General features: G+C 41.0%; 1 long non-coding RNA gene across 1 annotated transcript; it reads right to left on the bottom strand.

The window, feature by feature from the left end:
* Positions 1 to 12,624: 12,624 nt before the first annotated feature.
* Positions 12,625 to 19,032, bottom strand: LOC130408465 (uncharacterized). Its single transcript, XR_008904754.1, has 4 exons — positions 14,141 to 19,032; positions 13,993 to 14,055; positions 13,753 to 13,902; positions 12,625 to 13,588 (listed from the first exon to the last, which is right to left on the bottom strand). It is a non-coding gene; the product is annotated as an uncharacterized LOC130408465 (long non-coding RNA).
* Positions 19,033 to 19,305: the final 273 nt, after the last annotated feature.

The raw sequence follows: 19,305 nt of genomic DNA, 5'->3' as shown, positions 1-19,305 counted from the left end.
CGATTATTAATATTCCAGATTAGCAATAAATAAAAAATAAAAAAGTAATGTAATCAAAAAGTATGCAGTTGACTGATTTCAAATGTTTAGATGGTGTGTGACTCCATGTTCCACATTTCAAATGTGGAAGGCACATGGCCTGCTTCTGTGCATGATTTTCAGAGAGTCACATTCATGCACATTATTTGAACGTGGTTAAAATGATTTAAAACTCACTGTATTACATCATTTTATTCTGAGCCTAACAAAACTGCATTTTCAGGTGCTTACGATGGGGTCCTGCTTGGGGACAGGGGCTATGCCTGCAGGCATTACTTCATGACACCATTCCCTGGACCACAAACCCATTACAATGCAGCTCTAGCCAGGACAAGGGCACGCATCGAAATGACCTTTGGCCAACTAAAGGGAAGATTTCAGTGTCTTAAGGGTCTGAGGGTTGCACCTGACAGGGCCTGTGACATTATTGTTGAATGTGCCATCCTTCATAATATTGCCACCATCAGAAAGGAGAGGACCCCTGTGGTGGAGGTGCAGCCTGATGATGACCTCCAGGCAGTGCACTTGGACCAACCAGCAGAGCTGCACAGGACAGAATTGTGGAAAACCATTTTTGAATTCTTTTTTACACATAAACCTTCATTAAATTAATAATAGAAGACAAGACAACATGCTTAGTTCATGGAGTTTTATTTCAATTATTGTTTCTCAAGAAAAGCCAGTGATGGTCATCTTTTGCCTGCAATAAGATATATTGTTATCCAAGGGCAGCAATAGTGCTCTTTGTGAAAAATAGGGTTTTAGCACTTACTCTGAAGTTCCTTTTGAAGCAACTCAATCTCTAGTGCCAGTTTTTTTCTTCTTTAAGGTGCCAAGTTCAATTTCTCCCCTTAATTTTAGCTTTTTAAGAGCAAAATACTAAATTTTCTGTTGAAGATTCCGTAAATATAGGGTACGGATATCCCCCTGTGCCATTAAAAAAATAAACTCAACACAAGCCTCATGTTAGAGAAAAAGGAAAAGTAGACTGCCCACCTCTGTATCACTTTGTGCTGTAGGCGTTTCCTCCTGCAACTCATATTGCAGTCGGAAATAATATCGACACACCTATAAATTAAATAAAGATATTTGTGCACTTACAAGTACTTCCTCCAAAGGACAGTCATCTGAGAGGGTTTCTTCACTGTCCTGTGCAAAAGAAAAATGGGTATTACAAAGTGTTGCACTTTCTTTCCTTTTGTTGTAAAGTTATAAATGTCCACTTACTGCACATATTTCAGCCACCACTTTCTTGGGAACAGGTAAAAGTGTTGGTGTATTATGCAAAACTACACAAAAGAGGAGAACTCAATGGCATTACAATACACTAGGAAAAAATATGATCAATAACATATTGCAAAATATTTTTACATTTGTTATGCAATTTTCACCATCACAATTCAAAGCAATTGACTAAATATTTATCTGTTGAAATGACTGTACCAGCCATTTGGATTACAGACATAATTTAACGCAGCAACAAATTATTTACAGTGTAGCAAGATGATTTAAAACTCATTTACCTGTGATTAAGGTGTTGCTCTTGGCTTTAGGTCTAAGGAAGAGCCCTTTAAAATGGGTCGGTTCTCATTTAGCCCAAGGGCCAGCTCTTCTGCAGGGGTATAATGTGGGGGTGCAGGACCATCACCTGTTTTTTTCTGCTCCGCCTTTTTTTTTGATTATAAATTATAATTATAAAATTATGATTATAAACAGACAAACACATCATTTAAACTGTTTTTGGTAACAGATACTAAACAGTAGAAGTAGAAAGGATTACCAGTTTGAAGAATATTCTTGTACTTCACTTTTACTTCTTCCCATGTTCTAGTGGGTCCTGAGCTGGCTCTGACATTAAGCAATTATTAAATTATTAAAATAAGAATACTGTAATAATAAGTGATATAACCCTAACATGGAACACTTACGCATTTAATTTGTCTGCTACTTTTTGCCAGCCCTCTCTCCTGGCTTTTGCACACTTTGAAGTGTTCCCTGGCGTTTAATTTTTTTTTTTCAAGATCAGCAAACCCTTCCAGTAATAAGTCTTGCTCTGTTGCGTTGAAAAACTGAGCGCGCTCTTTTGCCATGTGAGCAGCCAATAGCAGCGTTGCTGATCATTGTTTCTACTATCGATACATATCCCCTTTTAAACAAGCGCATGAACGCGCAATTATCTCAGATAACTCAATCCAGTGATACTAATCATATCCGGCAGGTGTGTTCGAAGAACCCAATTAGCCGGATCATGATTAGCACGATGATATCATCTCGGATGTGTCATTTGATCTCGGATGTAATAAGCGACGTACGAAGAACGGGCCCCAGGTCCAGTTTTTAATTTGTGCCTCTAGTTCTGACCCCTTGTTAAGTGGATGTTTTTGCCTTGTTTTGTTACAAGGCTGTTTGTTGTAGGTTTTCCCTGTGGATTTAACCTTTGTTCATTAAATTTCACCTACTTGTTTTGCACCTCATCACCAGTGGCATCGTTGTCCCTTGGGAAACTGTTACAGTCAGAGAATCACTGAATTCTCTAAACATTACTTACCTGTTACAGTTAATAGAAAGTTTAAATGAAATAAATGCCATTAAAGTTCCAAGTAATCACTTTGGTAATTTAAAATACCTTCGGAAGTAACTGTAATTTTCCTACCAACATTCAGAAAGTAAATGTAGTGAATTACAGTTACCGGTACTCAAATTTAGTATTTTAAATACTTAACTAAGTTACGTTTATTTTTTACTCCCCAGCCCTGTGGACGTGTAATGCACTATATGCACAATTCAATTCAATTCAATTCAAGTTTATTTATATAGCGCTTTTCACAATGTGTATTGTTTTAAAGCAGCTTTACAGGGGCAAACAGGAAAAACAGATAAGTTAGAACACAGCACAGTGCATGGTGTTTATACAACGAGTAAGATCATTCTAATAATAATATCTAATTTATAAATAAATAAATAAATGAATGAATGCAGTCTCCCGGTTAGCAGGCCAACACTGCCCTGCTGTGGCGAGGAACCCAAACTCCAATGATTGATTAATGGAGAAAAAAACCTCGGGAGAAACCAGGCTCAACCAGATCCCCTCTGACGTGTCATAGCTGCACACAAACTGGTGACATGTGATTTTAGTTTAGCATTTAATACCAAATATTGTAACTTCAGCATTAATAAGACAAATAATCCGTCTTTGCTCTTGGCTGGGGATGTAGTGGTCTGAGCTGGGATGGTCTGATGGTCATATTTCTCTTGGCTGGTGGTGGAATTGCCTTAGATGGAGCTGGGATGGTCAGTCAGTCTGCAGCTGTAGCTGGCGTAATCTCAAATTGGGGATGGGCATCTGTCAGTCGTCTGGACACGGTGGAACTTCTTCTTACCTCGGGATGGGCATCCCGAGGCAGAGGCGGAAAGAGAATAAAGAGAATAATTAGCGTAGCTGCTGTTCATTAACTATGCATTAAGTGAAAGCTTGGCTGAAAAGATTTTCTGATTTTCTTGTCTTTAATCTAGATTTAAATTGGGAGAGTGTGTCTGACCCTCGAATAGTATCAGGAAGGCTATTCCAGAGTTTAGGTGCTACGTATGAGAAAGCTCGTCCCCCTTTGGTGGATTTTGTTATTCTAGGTGTTATCAAAAGTCCTAAGTCTTGAGATCTTAGAGAGCGTGATGGGTTGTAACGTGATAAAAGCTCAGTTAAGTAAGTAGGTGCTAAACCGTTCAGGGCTTTGTAAGTAATTAAAAGAATTTTAAAATCAATACGATACTTAATGGGTAGCCAGTGAAGCGATGATAAAACTGGGGTTATGTGATCGTATTTTCTTGACCTAGTAAGAACTCTGGCAGCTGCATTCTGAACTAACTGTAGTTTGTTTATCGATGATACAGGACAACCACTAAGTAGAGCATTACAATAGTCAAGCCGTGAGGTCACAAATGCATGAATAAGCTTTTCTGCGTCTGCAACACATAAACTATTTCATAATTTGGCAACATTTCTAAGGTGGAAGAAGGCTGTTTTTGAGATGTGATTTTTAAATGACAGGTTGCCGTCTAATCTAACGCCTAGGTCTTTAACTGTATTTGTTGGAGAAACAGTGCAGCTTTCAATTTGCAGGCTGTAGTCGGAGATATTCTGTTTACTTGATTTTGGTGCTATAAGTAATATTTCTGTTTTGCTAGAGTTTAAAAGGAGGAAATTACTAGTCATCCAATGTTTTATGTCCTCGATGCACTCTGCCAGTTTGGATAGCTTAAAGGAATCATCTGGTCTTGATGAGATATATAGCTGAGTATCATCTGCATAACAGTGGAAGCTAATTCCATGTTTTCTAATAATGTTGCCGAGGGGCAGCATGTATATGGAGAAAAGCAAGGGTCCTAAAACCGATCCCTTAGGTAATCCATAATTTACTTGCGTAAGATTTGATGATTTCCCATTTAAATGGACGTATTGATGTCGGTCTGTTAAGTAAGATCTGAACCATTGCAGTGCCTGTCCCTGAATACCGATATAACTGTGTAAGCGATCTATAAGTATTTTATGGTCTACAGTATCGAAAGCAGCACTAAGGTCAAGCAGGACTAAGAGTGAGATGTTACCTTTATCTGATGCAATAAGGAGGTCATTTGTAATTCTAACGAGCGCAGTTTCAGTGCTGTGATGCGGTCTAAAGCCAGACTGAAACTTTTCGTTCATGTCATTATTTTGTAGGAAGGTACACAGTTGAGTTGACACTAGTTTTTCTAGTATTTTAGACAAGTACGGTAGATTTGAAATTGGTCTATAGCTTACAAGTTCATTGGGGTCTAAGTTTGGTTTTTTGATGAGAGGCTTGATTACAGCCATCTTAAAGGGCCCTGGGACATGTCCTAGATTAATTGACGAGTTGATTATGTTACCAATGGGCTCAATTACAGCAGGTAGTAACTCTTTTAATAAAGTAGTCGGAATGGGGTCTAATAAGCATGTCGTCGGTTTGGATGTTGCAATTATTTTAATTTACTCTTCCTGATTTATAGGAGAAAAACACTCTAGCTTTTCTTTTTGGGTGACGGTTGAAACTAATTCTTCCTACACACTTGGAGGTTTGGTTTTAGCTATGTTGTCTCGTATTATTTCGATTTTCTCAGTAAAAAACTTCATGAATTCATTGCTACCAAGGTGCGGCGGAATACCCAGGTCAGGTGGAGTCTGTTTGTTTGTTAGTTTAGCAATTGTACTAAATAAAAACCTTGGATTGTTTTTGTTATTTTCTATGAGGTTACGGAAGTGCTCGGCTTTTGCCGCTTTTAGTGCCTTTTTGTAACAGCTTGCACTCTCTTTCCATGCAATTTTAAAGACCTCTAATTGGGTTTGTTTCCATTTGCGCTCCAGTTTACGCGTTTCTCTTTTTAAGGCGCGAGTGGTGTTATTATACCAAGGTGCCGTGATCTTTTCATTTATCCTTTTTGACTTCATATGTGCGACAGCTTCTAATGCATTAGAGAAAATGGTGCCCATGTTGCTGGTCATGTCATCGAGCGATTCTATATTAGTTGGAAAGGTTATTAGAGGAGTCAGATCTGGCAAGTTCTTTACGAAACTATCTTTAGTAGTTGAGGTGATTGTTCTACCCTGTCGATAACGAGATATACAACTGATTTCTGCAGTGCGCAGTGTACATGTTATAAGATGGTGATCGGAAACATCGTCGCTTTGAGGTATAATATCGATATTGGTTAGATCGGCTCTGTGAGATATAATCAAGTCTAGGGTATGATTAAGGCGATGAGTAGGACTATTGATGTATTGTGTTACACCACAAGAGTCTAGTAGCTCTTTAAACGCCACAGCTAATGGATCGTTAGCAATATCTACGTGGATATTAAAATCTCCAACAATCAGTACTTTATCGACGTTAACTAATTGATCCGATAAGAAGTCTGCAAACTCTATCTGAAAATTAGTGTAAGGCCCAGGGGGTCTATACACAGTAACCAATGTAAGCGAGACCAATGGTTTTTTACTTTTATTTGGAACAGTTATGTTCAACGCAAGCACTTCAAATGATTTAAATGTATGCATGATTCTCCGAGTAACGGTAAGAAAGTCTCTTAAGATTGTTGCGACACCACCACCTCGACCAACCGGACGTGGCTCATGAATATAACCGTAACTTGGTGGAGTAGACTCATTTAGACCGAAGTAATCATTTGGCTTAAGCCAGGTTTCAGTAAGGCAAAGTATATCAAAACTGTTGTCTGTGATCATTTCATTTACAATAACTGCCTTTGGATTTAGTGATCTAATATTAAGTAGCCCAAACTTTAGGCGTTGGTTTTGCTCATTAAATATATTGTCTTTTGGTTTAATCATGATAAGATTTTATCTCATACTTTTAAATAAATTATTATTTGGTTGTATTATTCGGGGGACAGACACAGTCTCTATGCATTTGAAAGCAGTTACATTCTTAACTGTAACATTCTTAACAGTTGGGTGAGAAGAACACAGACTATGGTTAAAATTTCTACTTACTAGTCAAATGGTGCGTAGCGTCTTTGAGATGTTGTCAGACAGAATTTCCGCTCCAATGTTGCTAGGGTGCAGCCCGTCGGGGCTGAAGAGCCTTGGTCGCTCCCAGAACAGATCAAAATTATTTACAAAGAGCAGCTTCTGTTCAATACACCATGACTTTAACCAATTATTAAGCGTAAATAGTCTACTGAACTTTTCGTTCCCTCGTCGGTAAGTAGGAAGCGGCCCTGATACGATGATCCTCGCCGTGGGCGATGCGTTGCGAACAGTATCGACCAGACTCCTGAAATCCCTCTTCAGGATCTCCGACTGCCGCATTCTCACATCATTCACCCCCGCGTGCAGAACTACGGCTCCCACTCTTGCATCCTCCTTCAGAATCGCAGTTACCTGCGCAAAGACATCGAGAACACGGGCGCCAGGAAAACAGTGAGTGCGCACCTTACCTTCATTGAAGGAGGCAGGTACATTCCGGACGATTGAGTCTCCGATGACCACAGCGTTGGATTTCGTCTCGCAGAAGGCAGGATAGCGATTTCTCGTAGAAATCTCGAAGACCGGTGGCGGCGGTGGGGGAGAGTTCATCGCTCCGGTCCTAGATTTCGCCTTCCGCCGTGTGTGTGCAGGTGCAGGAGTGAAGTTCATTTCGGCTCGTCGTGCTCTTGAAGCCTGGGATCTGTGCATAGAAACACACGGAGTAGAAGTGATAGGAGTATTACAATCACGTCGAACACTTACCGCAGCTTTGCGAGCGTCAGCCCGGGATGTTTCCAGCGCCATTTTTCGTTCTCGCAGACGTGTTTGCTATTCGAGTAGATCGTGGATCTGCTTCTCCAATGCTTCCAGTTCTGACTGAAGTGTGAAGAAAGATTCATCATCTGCACTCAAAGGTAACGTTAAACACATATCTGAATCATTAGCCATTAGTGATGTCATTATGAGAACAGTGAGTTAAGCAGTAAAGGCAATATTCAGAAACTAAAGGCTGGGAATGCTAACAGCCTGAGTGCTAATAGCGAATGGTCGTACAAAACAAATTTATCTGTGCGTTATATGACGATATTTGGTATGTGATACACTTAAGGATAGGTTTAACCCTCTGTGAGTTATCAATTTAGAACATAAATATTAAGAAATAACAGGAATAAACGATATATTTAGAAAAAGTTTGACGGAGCTCTGTCTCAAACCACGCTCTCTCAGCAAAACCGGGATGTGGAGTCAATCAATGTTTTTTTGGGGGGGCCTAAAAACAATCACTTCTGCGTTTGCGCTTAGGGTATGAGAAAATATTTGTTGGTCCACCATTCATCTCTACCAAGAGCTGTGAACATCACAGAGGAAAATATGAATATTTGTTTTCACTGCTTACAAAAGGTTCGCTGTAATACAATAAATGATGTCCGTCTGCATTGTGAGACTGTCAGCTTCCCCCCGTCTAGTAAAATGGAGAAGTGCTTTGAACTATACACTTAAAAATAGGCCTTGCACATAAGGCTGGATAACACTGAATAACATTGTAGAGCCTGGCTTGCCAAATGTTGGATAATGTTATGTCATAAAAGTTCTCCCTAACCCATGGGTGTCAATCTCATTTAACAGTAGTGGGGGGACAATACACACAAAATTTCTCAAGAGCAATTTTTGAAAGAGACACAAGTAATACAAAATTGTAATATCTACAACACAAAGCGACAATATGCATAAGGTTCGTAGGATAATCATGCAGACTTGCAGTCATATTATAACTGAACTGAACTGTCACATACTGTAATACAAGTGAACAAAAAAGCTTTATTCCATTTCTATATTTTTTGTCTCTGTTGTGAAGACAGGAAACAAATATAAAAACACACTACCCATTATACTACATGTTAACAATGAGTTACTTTTTAAACTTGTTATCCTGATTTATACCACAACATCGTCTGACAAAGCCACCGTACATCGACATTAATGAGTGGTTGTTATTTTCCCCTGTAGTGCACTGCCTCCGCCAACAAACGTTGTTCATGTTTGTGTACCCAAACAAACAGTCAGTAACAGTGATGCTTAAATTCTGTGTTTTACTCGTTGAAGAAATGTCGGAGTTCCATTAAACTGAATGTTTAGCTTATCCACCGTGCACATACTTGGCAAAATAGATGCTGAGAAAACGACCTTCTTCAACGGATTGAAAGCTGTGCACCTTTTGTGGACGCTAGATATAGTGCCAACGTCACAAAATTGTAACCGGTATGTTCGCGGCAGTGTGTGACACGGGACCTGAATGGCAGGATCGGTGGCTAATTGTGGGCGTCTCTACCGGACTTGAATGTGTTGCACAATGCGCATGTTAGATGAACGGGGAGAGCAGTCAGTGGACCAAACCACTGTGAGAGGCAGGGGTGGGGGAACTCAACAGTTTCTTAACTTAAAACGCATATTTTGCGTTTGTATTTCCTTCTAATTACACAATCAGTTTAGGTAAACATAAATATATTTATGACAATAGAGAATGCAAGTTTAATTGATTTGGGGGGTGCAACCCTCGGATGGAAGGGGACGTGTCCCCTTCGTCCTCCCCAGGGATTTACGCCCATGCCCTCACCTGAGTTTTGCAGACCTTGCGTGGGGGGTCACCTACTGTAGATCCCAGAGAGTCTGCTCAAAATAGCCTGATACCTAGTTGTTCTCCAAAGTTCTATGACCATCATCTCTCCAGGAGTTTCAGAGGCCTTTTTTGCTATCAGTCAGCCGGTTGCGTGTTCTTACAATATTGCCAAAGCATTAAACATATAACAAAAGACATACTATAAGTACAAACATTACAGTAAAATTAAAATAAGGAGCTAAGTAAGGTATAAATATAGAATAAAATGTTAAATAAAGTATATGAAAGCAAACAAATGAAATATGGAAATAAAATATCAATATCAAATGTAGATTTAAGGCAGAATCATGAGAATGTAATAAAAGTAAACAGTGTATATGTTCATTGATTGTGACAGATCTCTATGGCCAGACTGGGATCACTGAGTCTGTATTTGGTTGTATTGTAGTTACCGATAGCATTCTGAAAACTGCATTTAAATGTGGAGGTAGTTGCACATGTGTTAACTCACTGTTTATTCAACTCAAATTTTCTGAATTCATCAACAGTACTAATGGACAAATAAACATTATGTTTAGTTACTTAAGTAAATATATTTATTTACATTACTTATATGTATCTATGCAAGCAGTGAACAATGCTTTGTACCACATTTTAACAGACCTATAACAGACCACCGGTCTTAAGTGTCTTAACTTGAGTATGGTATAAATCAAATCAAATCCCTTTATTATCACTCAACCATATACACAGGTGCAACAGTAGGTGAAAAACTTTCCGACCAACAAGGCAGTATAACAGACATTTCTTGTACACATTTACACAGTAAACATTTCTGTACAATTTTTACACCAGAATACAACAAATGACACGATATACACATAATAATAATACGCAGCAGCAAATGTACACACAATGCGCGTAGTGTACAGCTATTGATATGTATTGTTGTATTATAGTAAGACAGTGTATAAAGTTGTGCATGCTAGTGGGGAATAAAGTGCAGTGCTAAAGAGTAGATTGTGGATGTCAAGAGTTTAAGAGTCTGATTGCTTGGGGAAAGAAGCTGTCACGTAGTCCGCTGGTGCGGGTTCTGATCCTGCGGTATCTCCGCGACTCGGGTCACTAGTGTCTCTAGTAATCCTCCTCGCTTTTTTAACATGCCGTCTGGTGTAAATTTCCTGGAGGGAGGGAAGCTCCCTCCGACGTTGTGCCTGGCAGTTCGTACCACTCTCTGTAGTGCTTTCCGGTTGAGAGCGGTGCTGTTACCGTACCAGGCAGTGATGCAGCCAGTTAGGATACTCTCTATTGTGTCGGTGTCGAATCGAGTGAGGATGTGGAGATTCAGACTAAGCTTCCTCACCCGTATCATGAAGAAGAGACGTTGGTGAGCCTTCTTCAAAAAGGGTTCGGTGTGAGTGGTCGATGTGAGCTCCTCTGTGATATTGACACCTAGGAACTTGAAACTGATGACTCTCTCCACTGGTGCTACATTGATGGTGATAGGATTGTGTTCTCTGTCTCTCCTCCTAAAGTCCACCACTGACGTGGTCTAACTGACGTTGAGAGAGAGGTTGTGTTCATCACACCAACGTGACAGAGTGTGCATCTCTTTTCTGTATGCTGTTAAATCAGCGTCAGTGATCAGACCTACCACCATTGTGTCGTCGGCAAACTTTATGATTTTGTTGGAGCTGCATGTTGCCACACAGGGTGTACAGGAGGGGGCTGAGAACACATCCTTGTGGCGCTCCAGTGTTTAGAGTCAGTGATGAGGAGGAATTGTTGCCAATTCTGACTACCTATCATCTGTTAGATAGTAAGTCAAGGATCCAGCTGCACAACAAGCTGTTTAAGCCCAGCGCCCGGAGTTTTCCATCTAGCTTGGAGGGCACAATGATGTTGAATGCAGAGCAATAGTCTATAAACAACATTCTCACACATATGTAAACCGGCAGGAGAAGGATAGAAAAATTTTTGATGTGCCACTTCAGAACCAATGTTCAAAAGTGTTTGTCTGTCGTAGACAATAAGTCAAACAGTATCCAATATAAATAGCACAAGGAAGGTCGACAAAACAAACAAAAAATGACAAAGATGGTTTGTAGCTCGCGACGAAGCAGCCATACTCTGTGCCATCTAGGATCATATTGTTTTAAAATATGTAACGTTAAATCTACTTCGAACATGCGTGTGTGCGCGGAATGGTCTTAATATTAGTGTATTTTATTATCGTTACCTATCACTGTCGTTGCTAACTTATTTATAACTCAAGATTCTAAACGAAAATTGATTGTTAACCTAACGGCGTTAGCATGGCATTAGCATGTTAGCTTGCTTTATGTTTACACTGTGGTATATCATCTTGCCTCTAGTTTGTCTTGTGTGCTAACTTTTTCTCTTTCTAAGCGTATATACTACGATTCATGGAGCAACCTTGGTAAGTCAGAATTGCTCTTCAAACCCGGTGAGTTATGGCTTCTATTCCTATTATTGTTACGTGCACCTCATGTCATATGTTTAGCTTAGCCTTCTCTGTCAGTGGCGAGGGTTTTAAATGCGATACATGCAGGGAAATAGATAAGGCTGACGGAGAAGATCTTAGAATTAGAGTTTCTCATCCAATCTTTATTTGAGGATAGTAGGAGTGTAAGGACTGTAGAAAACACTTTGGATGCGAGCAACGTTAGCACACACAGCTCGGTTCCGGTTTATGAATCCCTCGCAGCTGGGAAACTTCATCTCTGTGAGACGGCATAGTCGCAAGACATAACATCACTCAACCCTTCCGATTAAAGTCTCGAACAGGTTTGCCCCGCTAAGTGATGCACTGACTGAGAAACCTGGTGAAAATGCCCTAGTTATCTGTGATTCTATTGTTCAGAACGTTAACATAGAGGCACCAGCCACCTTAGTCAAATGTTTACCGGGAGCGGAGCACCTGACATCAAGTCAAATTTAAATGTGCTGTCTAAGGCTAATCGTAAATTCAGTAAGATTGTTATTCACGTCGGCACAAACGATGTTAGACCCCGTCAATCGGAGATCACCAAAGATACAAATATATTATTAAAGAGGTGTGTGAGCTCGCAAGCACAATGTCAGACACTGTAATATTATCTGGCCCCCTCACTGCTTATCATGTTGATGAGTTTTATAGCAGATTTATAGAGATTTTTAGTTGTCTGAGTGGTGCATGCAGAATAATATAGATTTAAATGAATAAATGACTGGAAGAGTTTTGAGGGCAGACCTGACCTGTTGAAACGAGATGGTCTCCATCCCTCCTGGAATGGGGCTTCCCTACTGTCTACACAGCAAAATACGTAAACAAAAAATAACTCTATAGAAGTTAATTTTAACACTTTTGAAAATGTTGCCACATTGACACTCTTAAAAGTGTAAAAAACTTACTCCGCATGGAGTTAAAACTCTAACTACAGCCAACTCTAACCAGTGTAAAATAATTGATTTAGGTTGTTAAAAATAGGCTCACCTCGGTGTAATTTGTTACCTCCTGTGGTGTTTCATTAAGTGTAAATGTGGTAAACAAAGACAATAATACTTTACTTTGGGAAAAAGTAAATTAATTGTGCTAATTTCAGCCAACAGTTTTCAGAATGTAGAAACATGTCAGTAAACAATTTACAAAATGGAGAAATAGCACCATTTTCAGTCAACATTTTTTTAAATGTAATAGTAAGGCGCCAAGAATTCTCTGTCATCCCCATAATAAAACATTTTATCGAAGGGCTTACAATATGTAAGTTGATCCATATATATAAAATAAAAGTTGTTACTACACTCATCAATGCAGTATGCATTTAGGTGTTCATCAAAGTACAGCGTGCACACATCATATGCAATAAAAAAGCTCTCTATCCATGAATAACAAAAGTACAGATCTTTTTAAAAATAGGAAGTTCAAGACACATTCCAGTACAGACAAACAGATGTATCTGGCATTCTGCACCATAGCTTTTGACCCAGCTGGTAGTTGACTTAATGTATTTTATATTGTGTAGGAGGTGAACAAGGTTTGTGTCATGCCTGATGGTGACATTTGAATTTTGATAATTTGCAGGTATGTCTCTTCTTTAATGTACTTTATTCATCTCCTTTATATTTTGTTTATTTTATTGTTGGATTTATTGCAGTGATGTAATATATGATGGATTTGGTGACCATCTGTGTTATATATTTGTTTAAAATTTGATAATAGTTCAGTTCATGCTTTGAGCGTTTGGGAGAGGAGGTGAACAAGGTTTTTGTCATGCCTGATGGTGACATTTGATTTCTGATTGCAGACCACATGGCAAATTAACCTCATTGAGATCTCCAGAGCTATTGGTTGTCCAGTCTTCTTTATAACACACAACGCAGAGTTGTCAGTCGTGACAGCGGTCAGGAAGGACCGGTTACAGCTGCACAGTGTCCTAGTGTAAAGGAGAAGGTGTCAAATTGAGCTCATGAGACAGTCAATTCAGACACAGGCGGCGGGACAGTTCAGCCACAGTCTGAAAGGCGGAGGAGACTGCAGGAGAGAGAAACCATATGGCTGTGACAAGTGTGTGGAGCAAATTGTCTCGACTGTACTCACTGTTTCCACTGTGGTGAAGAAGGCCACCGGGCAGTGGGGTGTCTAAAGAGACCAACACATCAGGGAAACTGGAACCGGTCACTGCCGAGGGACAAATAGTGACCGGGTCTCAGCGATCGTCCCAACCTGACACTTTTCGTACCGACCAACCTGGAAATGAAAGAATGACAAAAGACAAAATAATGGAAAGGACACAGGAACAACCAAACAAGACAACCACTCCATTCACTCATGACTTACCTTGCAGCAAAAGTGGAACGCCTAGCCAAACTCATTGGAAGGAGAGCTCTCACTCATTGTAACCTAAATGGATTAACAGTCAGTGCTCTGCTATACACTGGGGCTCAAGTAAGCATGATTGATAGAGACTGGAAGACTAAATATTTACCTGACACTCCTCTTAGGCCACTCAGTGACATTATTGGTGACAAAGACGAGTTAACTGTGTATGCAGTGAACGGTGACGTCCTTCCGTTTGATGGCTGGGTTGCCCTTACAGTCAATTTGATGGGGAATTAGGACCCAAATCTGTTGATCACTGTGCCTTTTCTTGTCAGCAGTCTTGCTCTGGAGAGACCACTGCTGGGTTTCAACGTGCTGGAAGAGATGATATAAGAACAAATTGAAAAGCTGATTTCAACCCTTGCCGTCCTACCCTGTAATGCCTTGTGAGTACCAGCAGAGAAGGCTAATGGTGAGCTTCATCCAAGAAGCAAACCCTCTGTGCAGAGCGGGCGCCTATGGACAGGCAGACATGACATGTTATCCCAGCAGGTCAGGTTAAGTGCTAAGTCCCTCCCCACATGAGTACATCTGACGCAGTCTTCCTATTTAGCCGGATGACAACAATGTGCAGTTGACAGAACTGGATGTGGTTGAAGGTCTGTTGGAGGTACAAAATCCAAGAATACCCCATGTAGCTGGGCTTCCATCAGGGCTTCATCTGGTCCGTATCCCATTCGGACTCTCAAATGCCCCAGCAGCATTCCAGCGGAGCATGGAGGATGTGCTAGGCACACTCACGGATGAATGCTGCATCCTATATCTGGATGACGTGCTCTGTTATGCAAGAAAATTCAATGAACATGTTGAGGCCCCCCGCAAAGGGCTCCAGGCTCTTCAACAGCACGGAATAAAACTGAGACCTGAGAAGTGTGAGCTCTTCAGACAAGAAGTCAGGTACGTGGGATGCCTTGTGTCCTCTGATGGTATCAAGATAGACCCACGGGACCTTGAAACAGTCAAAACCTTGACAAGCAAGACACCACAGACAATTGGTGAGGTAAGGAAACTGAGCGGCCACCTGGGATAATTGCTCATACATCCCGGATCTCAAAGCCAATCTATGAGCTTCTCCAAACTAAGTCGGGGAAAGCCCAGATTCCAACACGTGGCAAAAACTACCAAACATCCACAGCTGCCTTCTCGAGACCCTGTTGCCTAGACCCCTCAACATCAGGAAGCCTTGCAACTGGTCACTCTTGTTATAGCCCTACCTGTCTTAGCACATCCTTATTTCAACCTATCTTTCACGCTGTATACAGAAGCATCAGACCAGGGCCTGGGGGCTGTCTTCTATAAGCGCCAGAATAGAAAGGTGAGAGAATTTGGCTATGGCTCGAGGACTTTGATACCGACTGAACTTAACTATCACCTGCACAGTGGAAAACTGGTATTTCTCGCATTGAAATGGCCTGTGTGTGAAAAGTTCCGGGACTACCTGTACTACACTCCCCATTTCACTGTGTACACGTACAACAACCCCCTGACCTACATCATGAGTACAGCAAAACTCAACGCTGTTGGTCATCTGTGGGTTGGAGAACTCTCAGGTTTCCGGTTCGACATTAGGTTCAGGCCTGGAAAATCAAATGTGGATGCAGACACACTGTCTCGCCTCCCCTTGTACATAGGAAAATATGAGGTGGCTTGTACAGACGAGCTCTCGAACAAGGCAGTACGTGCTAAATGGGATGTGAGTCAGACAGCAGAACAGAAGGATGTGGCCTGGGTTGCAGCACTTAACATGTGTTCCCCGGAACCCCCGACCCCGCAACCTCATCTTCAAATGCCAGCTATCAGTTATGATGATCTTGTTAAGCCTCAAAGAGAGGATCAAGCCATAGGCAAGATTATTGAGTTAAAGGAGTCAAACACAAAACTGACAGATGACATAGGCCAAACTGTAAATGGAGATGCCTGAAAGCTGCTGCATGAGTGGAGTGAGTTGCAACTTCAAGACGGCCTCCTTTACAGACAGACGGACTAGCTGGAGCAGTTACTACTCCCTCTGAAACACAGGCCGATCGCTCTGAAGAACCTAAACAGAAAGAGTGCGCCATCTTGCTTGGGAAAAATTTCAGTTTCCCTTTATGGCAAAAGAAATTGAAGTCTCTGTCACCCGAAAATGTCCCTGTATGAGATCTAAGAAACTCACGACACACACTCAAGCTCCTATGGGCAGCATCACATCTATCTCCCTTTTAGAGCTTGTGTGTATTCACTACTTTCTATTTGGAGACAAGTTGTGGAGGATACGAATATATTCTAGTAGTGATTGATCATTTCGCTAGGTTTGCCCAGGCTTACCCCACGAAGAACAAGAGCGGTAAATCAGCGGCTGAGTGCATCTTCAATGATTTCATACCCTGGTTGGATATCCATCCAAATTACATCATTACCAGAGTCGTGAATTTGAGAACAAACAGTTCCAATAATTACAGTGGCTGTCGGGGGTTGGCCACTCGTGGACTTCACCCTACCACCCAGAAGGCAACCCAGCCGAGCGATTGAACCGCACTATCCTCCAGATGTTAAGAACATTGACTGACAGTGAGAAACTGCGGTAGAAGGATGTCCTCCTGCATGTTATACACGCATACAATTGCACCAGACATGAATCAAACTTCTACTCATTGCCGGCGAAAATAGCAAGTCCAGTGCAAGGGGAAATGTGACATACGACAAGAAAGCGAGAGGGGTTGTATTGCAACCGGGGGACAGAGTTCTGGTCCGGAACTTCAGTGAACGTGGAGGGTCAGGAAAATTAAGGGCATACTGGGAGAAGACTATATACAAAGTCAAACGTCAACTTGCTGAGAACCCAGTGTACGTTGTCTGCCCTGAAACTGGAGACAAACAGAAAAGCAGGACCCTGCACCGCAATCTCCTGTTACTGGTGAATGACTTACCTGTCGATGTCACTCCACTTGACACCAGACCTATCCCTGAGAAGAAAACACATAACAGACAAAACCATGAAAGAATAACAGACACTCAAAGACAAGCAGAAACGAGTGATGACAGTGAAATGATGATGATTCTGTCTCGGGATACTGGTTAAGAAGACCGACCGAAGACCTGTTACCTACCAGGATACCAATGATGTTAGACTCCGTCAATCGGAGATCACTAAAGATAATATTAAAGAGGTGTGTGAGCTCGCAAAAACGATGTCAGACACTGTAATATTCTCTGGCCCCCTTACTGTTTACCGTGGTGATGAGATTTATAGCAGATTATCATCACTAAATGGCTGACCTGTTGAAACGAGTTGGTCTCCATCCCTCCTGGGATGGGGTTTGCCTCCTCTCTAGAAATTTGGCACACAGTCTTAATAATGCTAAAGTCTGACTACCTAGGGCCCAGGTCAGGAAGGAGACAGAATGGCTTAACCAACTGTCTGCTTGCCGTCTCGCGTTACAGAATACACAAAATATACAACATGTAATAATCCCTTTTTACAAACAACATAAAATAGAGACCGTGTCTGTGCCCCGGATTAGCAAACATAAGATATTGCGTAAACCTCTTGAAAGTAATTTAATAAACGTTAAACAAATCAAACATGAACAAAATACAGATAATCAACTGTTACGACTCGGGTTGCTTAATATTAGATCTCTCTCAAATAATGCACTTTTTGTTAACGATTTGATAACCGATCATAAAATAGACATGCTTTGTTTGACAGAAACATGGCTAAAGCCAGATGATTATATTACTATTATATGATTATATGACTGTATTTCGTTATTGGTGCTGCTAGACCACAGTGCTGCATTTGACACCATTGACCATAGCATACTTCTACATAGACTCGAAAATTGCGTCGGCATTAACGGAATAGCATTGAAATGGTCTTATTTATCCGACCGTTTTCAATTTGTAGCAATAAACCATGAGGTGTCCCGCAAATCACAAGTCCAGTACGGTGTACCACAGGTGTCACGAAACGTAATGAGAGAGAACCCAAATGCAGGCAGCGGTATGGGGTAACAAAAGATTTTAATAAACACAAAACAAAAACCCACAATGGGGTAAAATACAGGGGATAAACAAAGACAGCCAAACAGGAACGAAAAACTCACGTAGGGTAACAAACTGAAACAAAAATCAAAAGGATCCAAAAACAGGAACAGAGCACTGGAAATGAACGCTGGGACACAGCGTATGGATAACTCCTTGGAACAAGAGTTCAGACAGCCAAACAGACATCAAAGATTCCAGTATGTACAAAAACAAACGAGCACAGGACAGAGAATACAAGGGCATTAAATTGGGAGACGAACAAAGGATAATTAACAATAGGCAGGTGTGGGTAATGAAACACTCAAGGGAAGCTAACGAGGAGACGAGAGGGGCGGGGCCATAGACGAGACACGAGAAGGAGCATGACAGCCAATATCTAAGCCATGCCATGTCCTTCCCACACAAAACCCTAGACTTAGTCATGACTCCGCTGCAAGAATAAGAATAAACATGACATGATAGCGGAATCATGACAACAGGGCTCAGTCTTGGGGCCTCTGCTCTTCGCTTTATACATGCTACCTCTAGGAGATATAATAAAGCGACACGGAATTAGCTTTCACTGTTATGCTGATGATACTCAACTTTATATTTCCGCGAAGCCTAATCAAACTCAGCAGTTTCATAGAATAAAGGATTGCATAGCTGACTTAAAAATGTGGATGAGTAACAATTTTTTACTACTAAACTCGGACAAAACAGAAGTGCTACTTACTGGACCGAAAACTGCAATGTGTAACAACCAAGAATACTGCTTAACGATTGACGGATGCTCCATAAAATCCTCGTCATCAGCTAAGAATCTTGGTGTTGAATTCGATAGTACTCTGTCATTTGAAAGCCATGTCGCCAACACCTGTAAAATTGCATTTTTCCATTTTAAGAATATATCTAAATTACGTCATATGCTGTCACTGTCAGATGCAGAGAAATTAATTCATGCATTCATGACATCAAGACTAGATTACTGTAATTCACTTCTAGGTGGCCTATTACAAAAACTGCAACTGGTTCAAAACGCGGCAGCTCGAGTTCTTACACGTACAAAAAAGTATGAGCATATAACCCCGGTTCTGTCAACCTTGCAGTGGTTACCTATAAAGCATTGCATTAACTTTAAGATCATGCTTATTACCTATAAAGCCCTACATGGTCTAGCGCCGCAGTATTTGAATGAACTTCTATTGTATTACAGACTTCCACGTACATTACGCTCTCAGGCGTCCTGTCAGTTGGTAATAC

Source organism: Triplophysa dalaica, chromosome 2 (assembly GCF_015846415.1).
Source record: "Triplophysa dalaica isolate WHDGS20190420 chromosome 2, ASM1584641v1, whole genome shotgun sequence".
Classification (NCBI taxonomy): Eukaryota; Metazoa; Chordata; class Actinopteri; order Cypriniformes; family Nemacheilidae; genus Triplophysa; species Triplophysa dalaica.
Note: the sequence above shows the minus strand (reverse complement) of the source record. Positions and strands in the feature narration are given on the sequence as shown.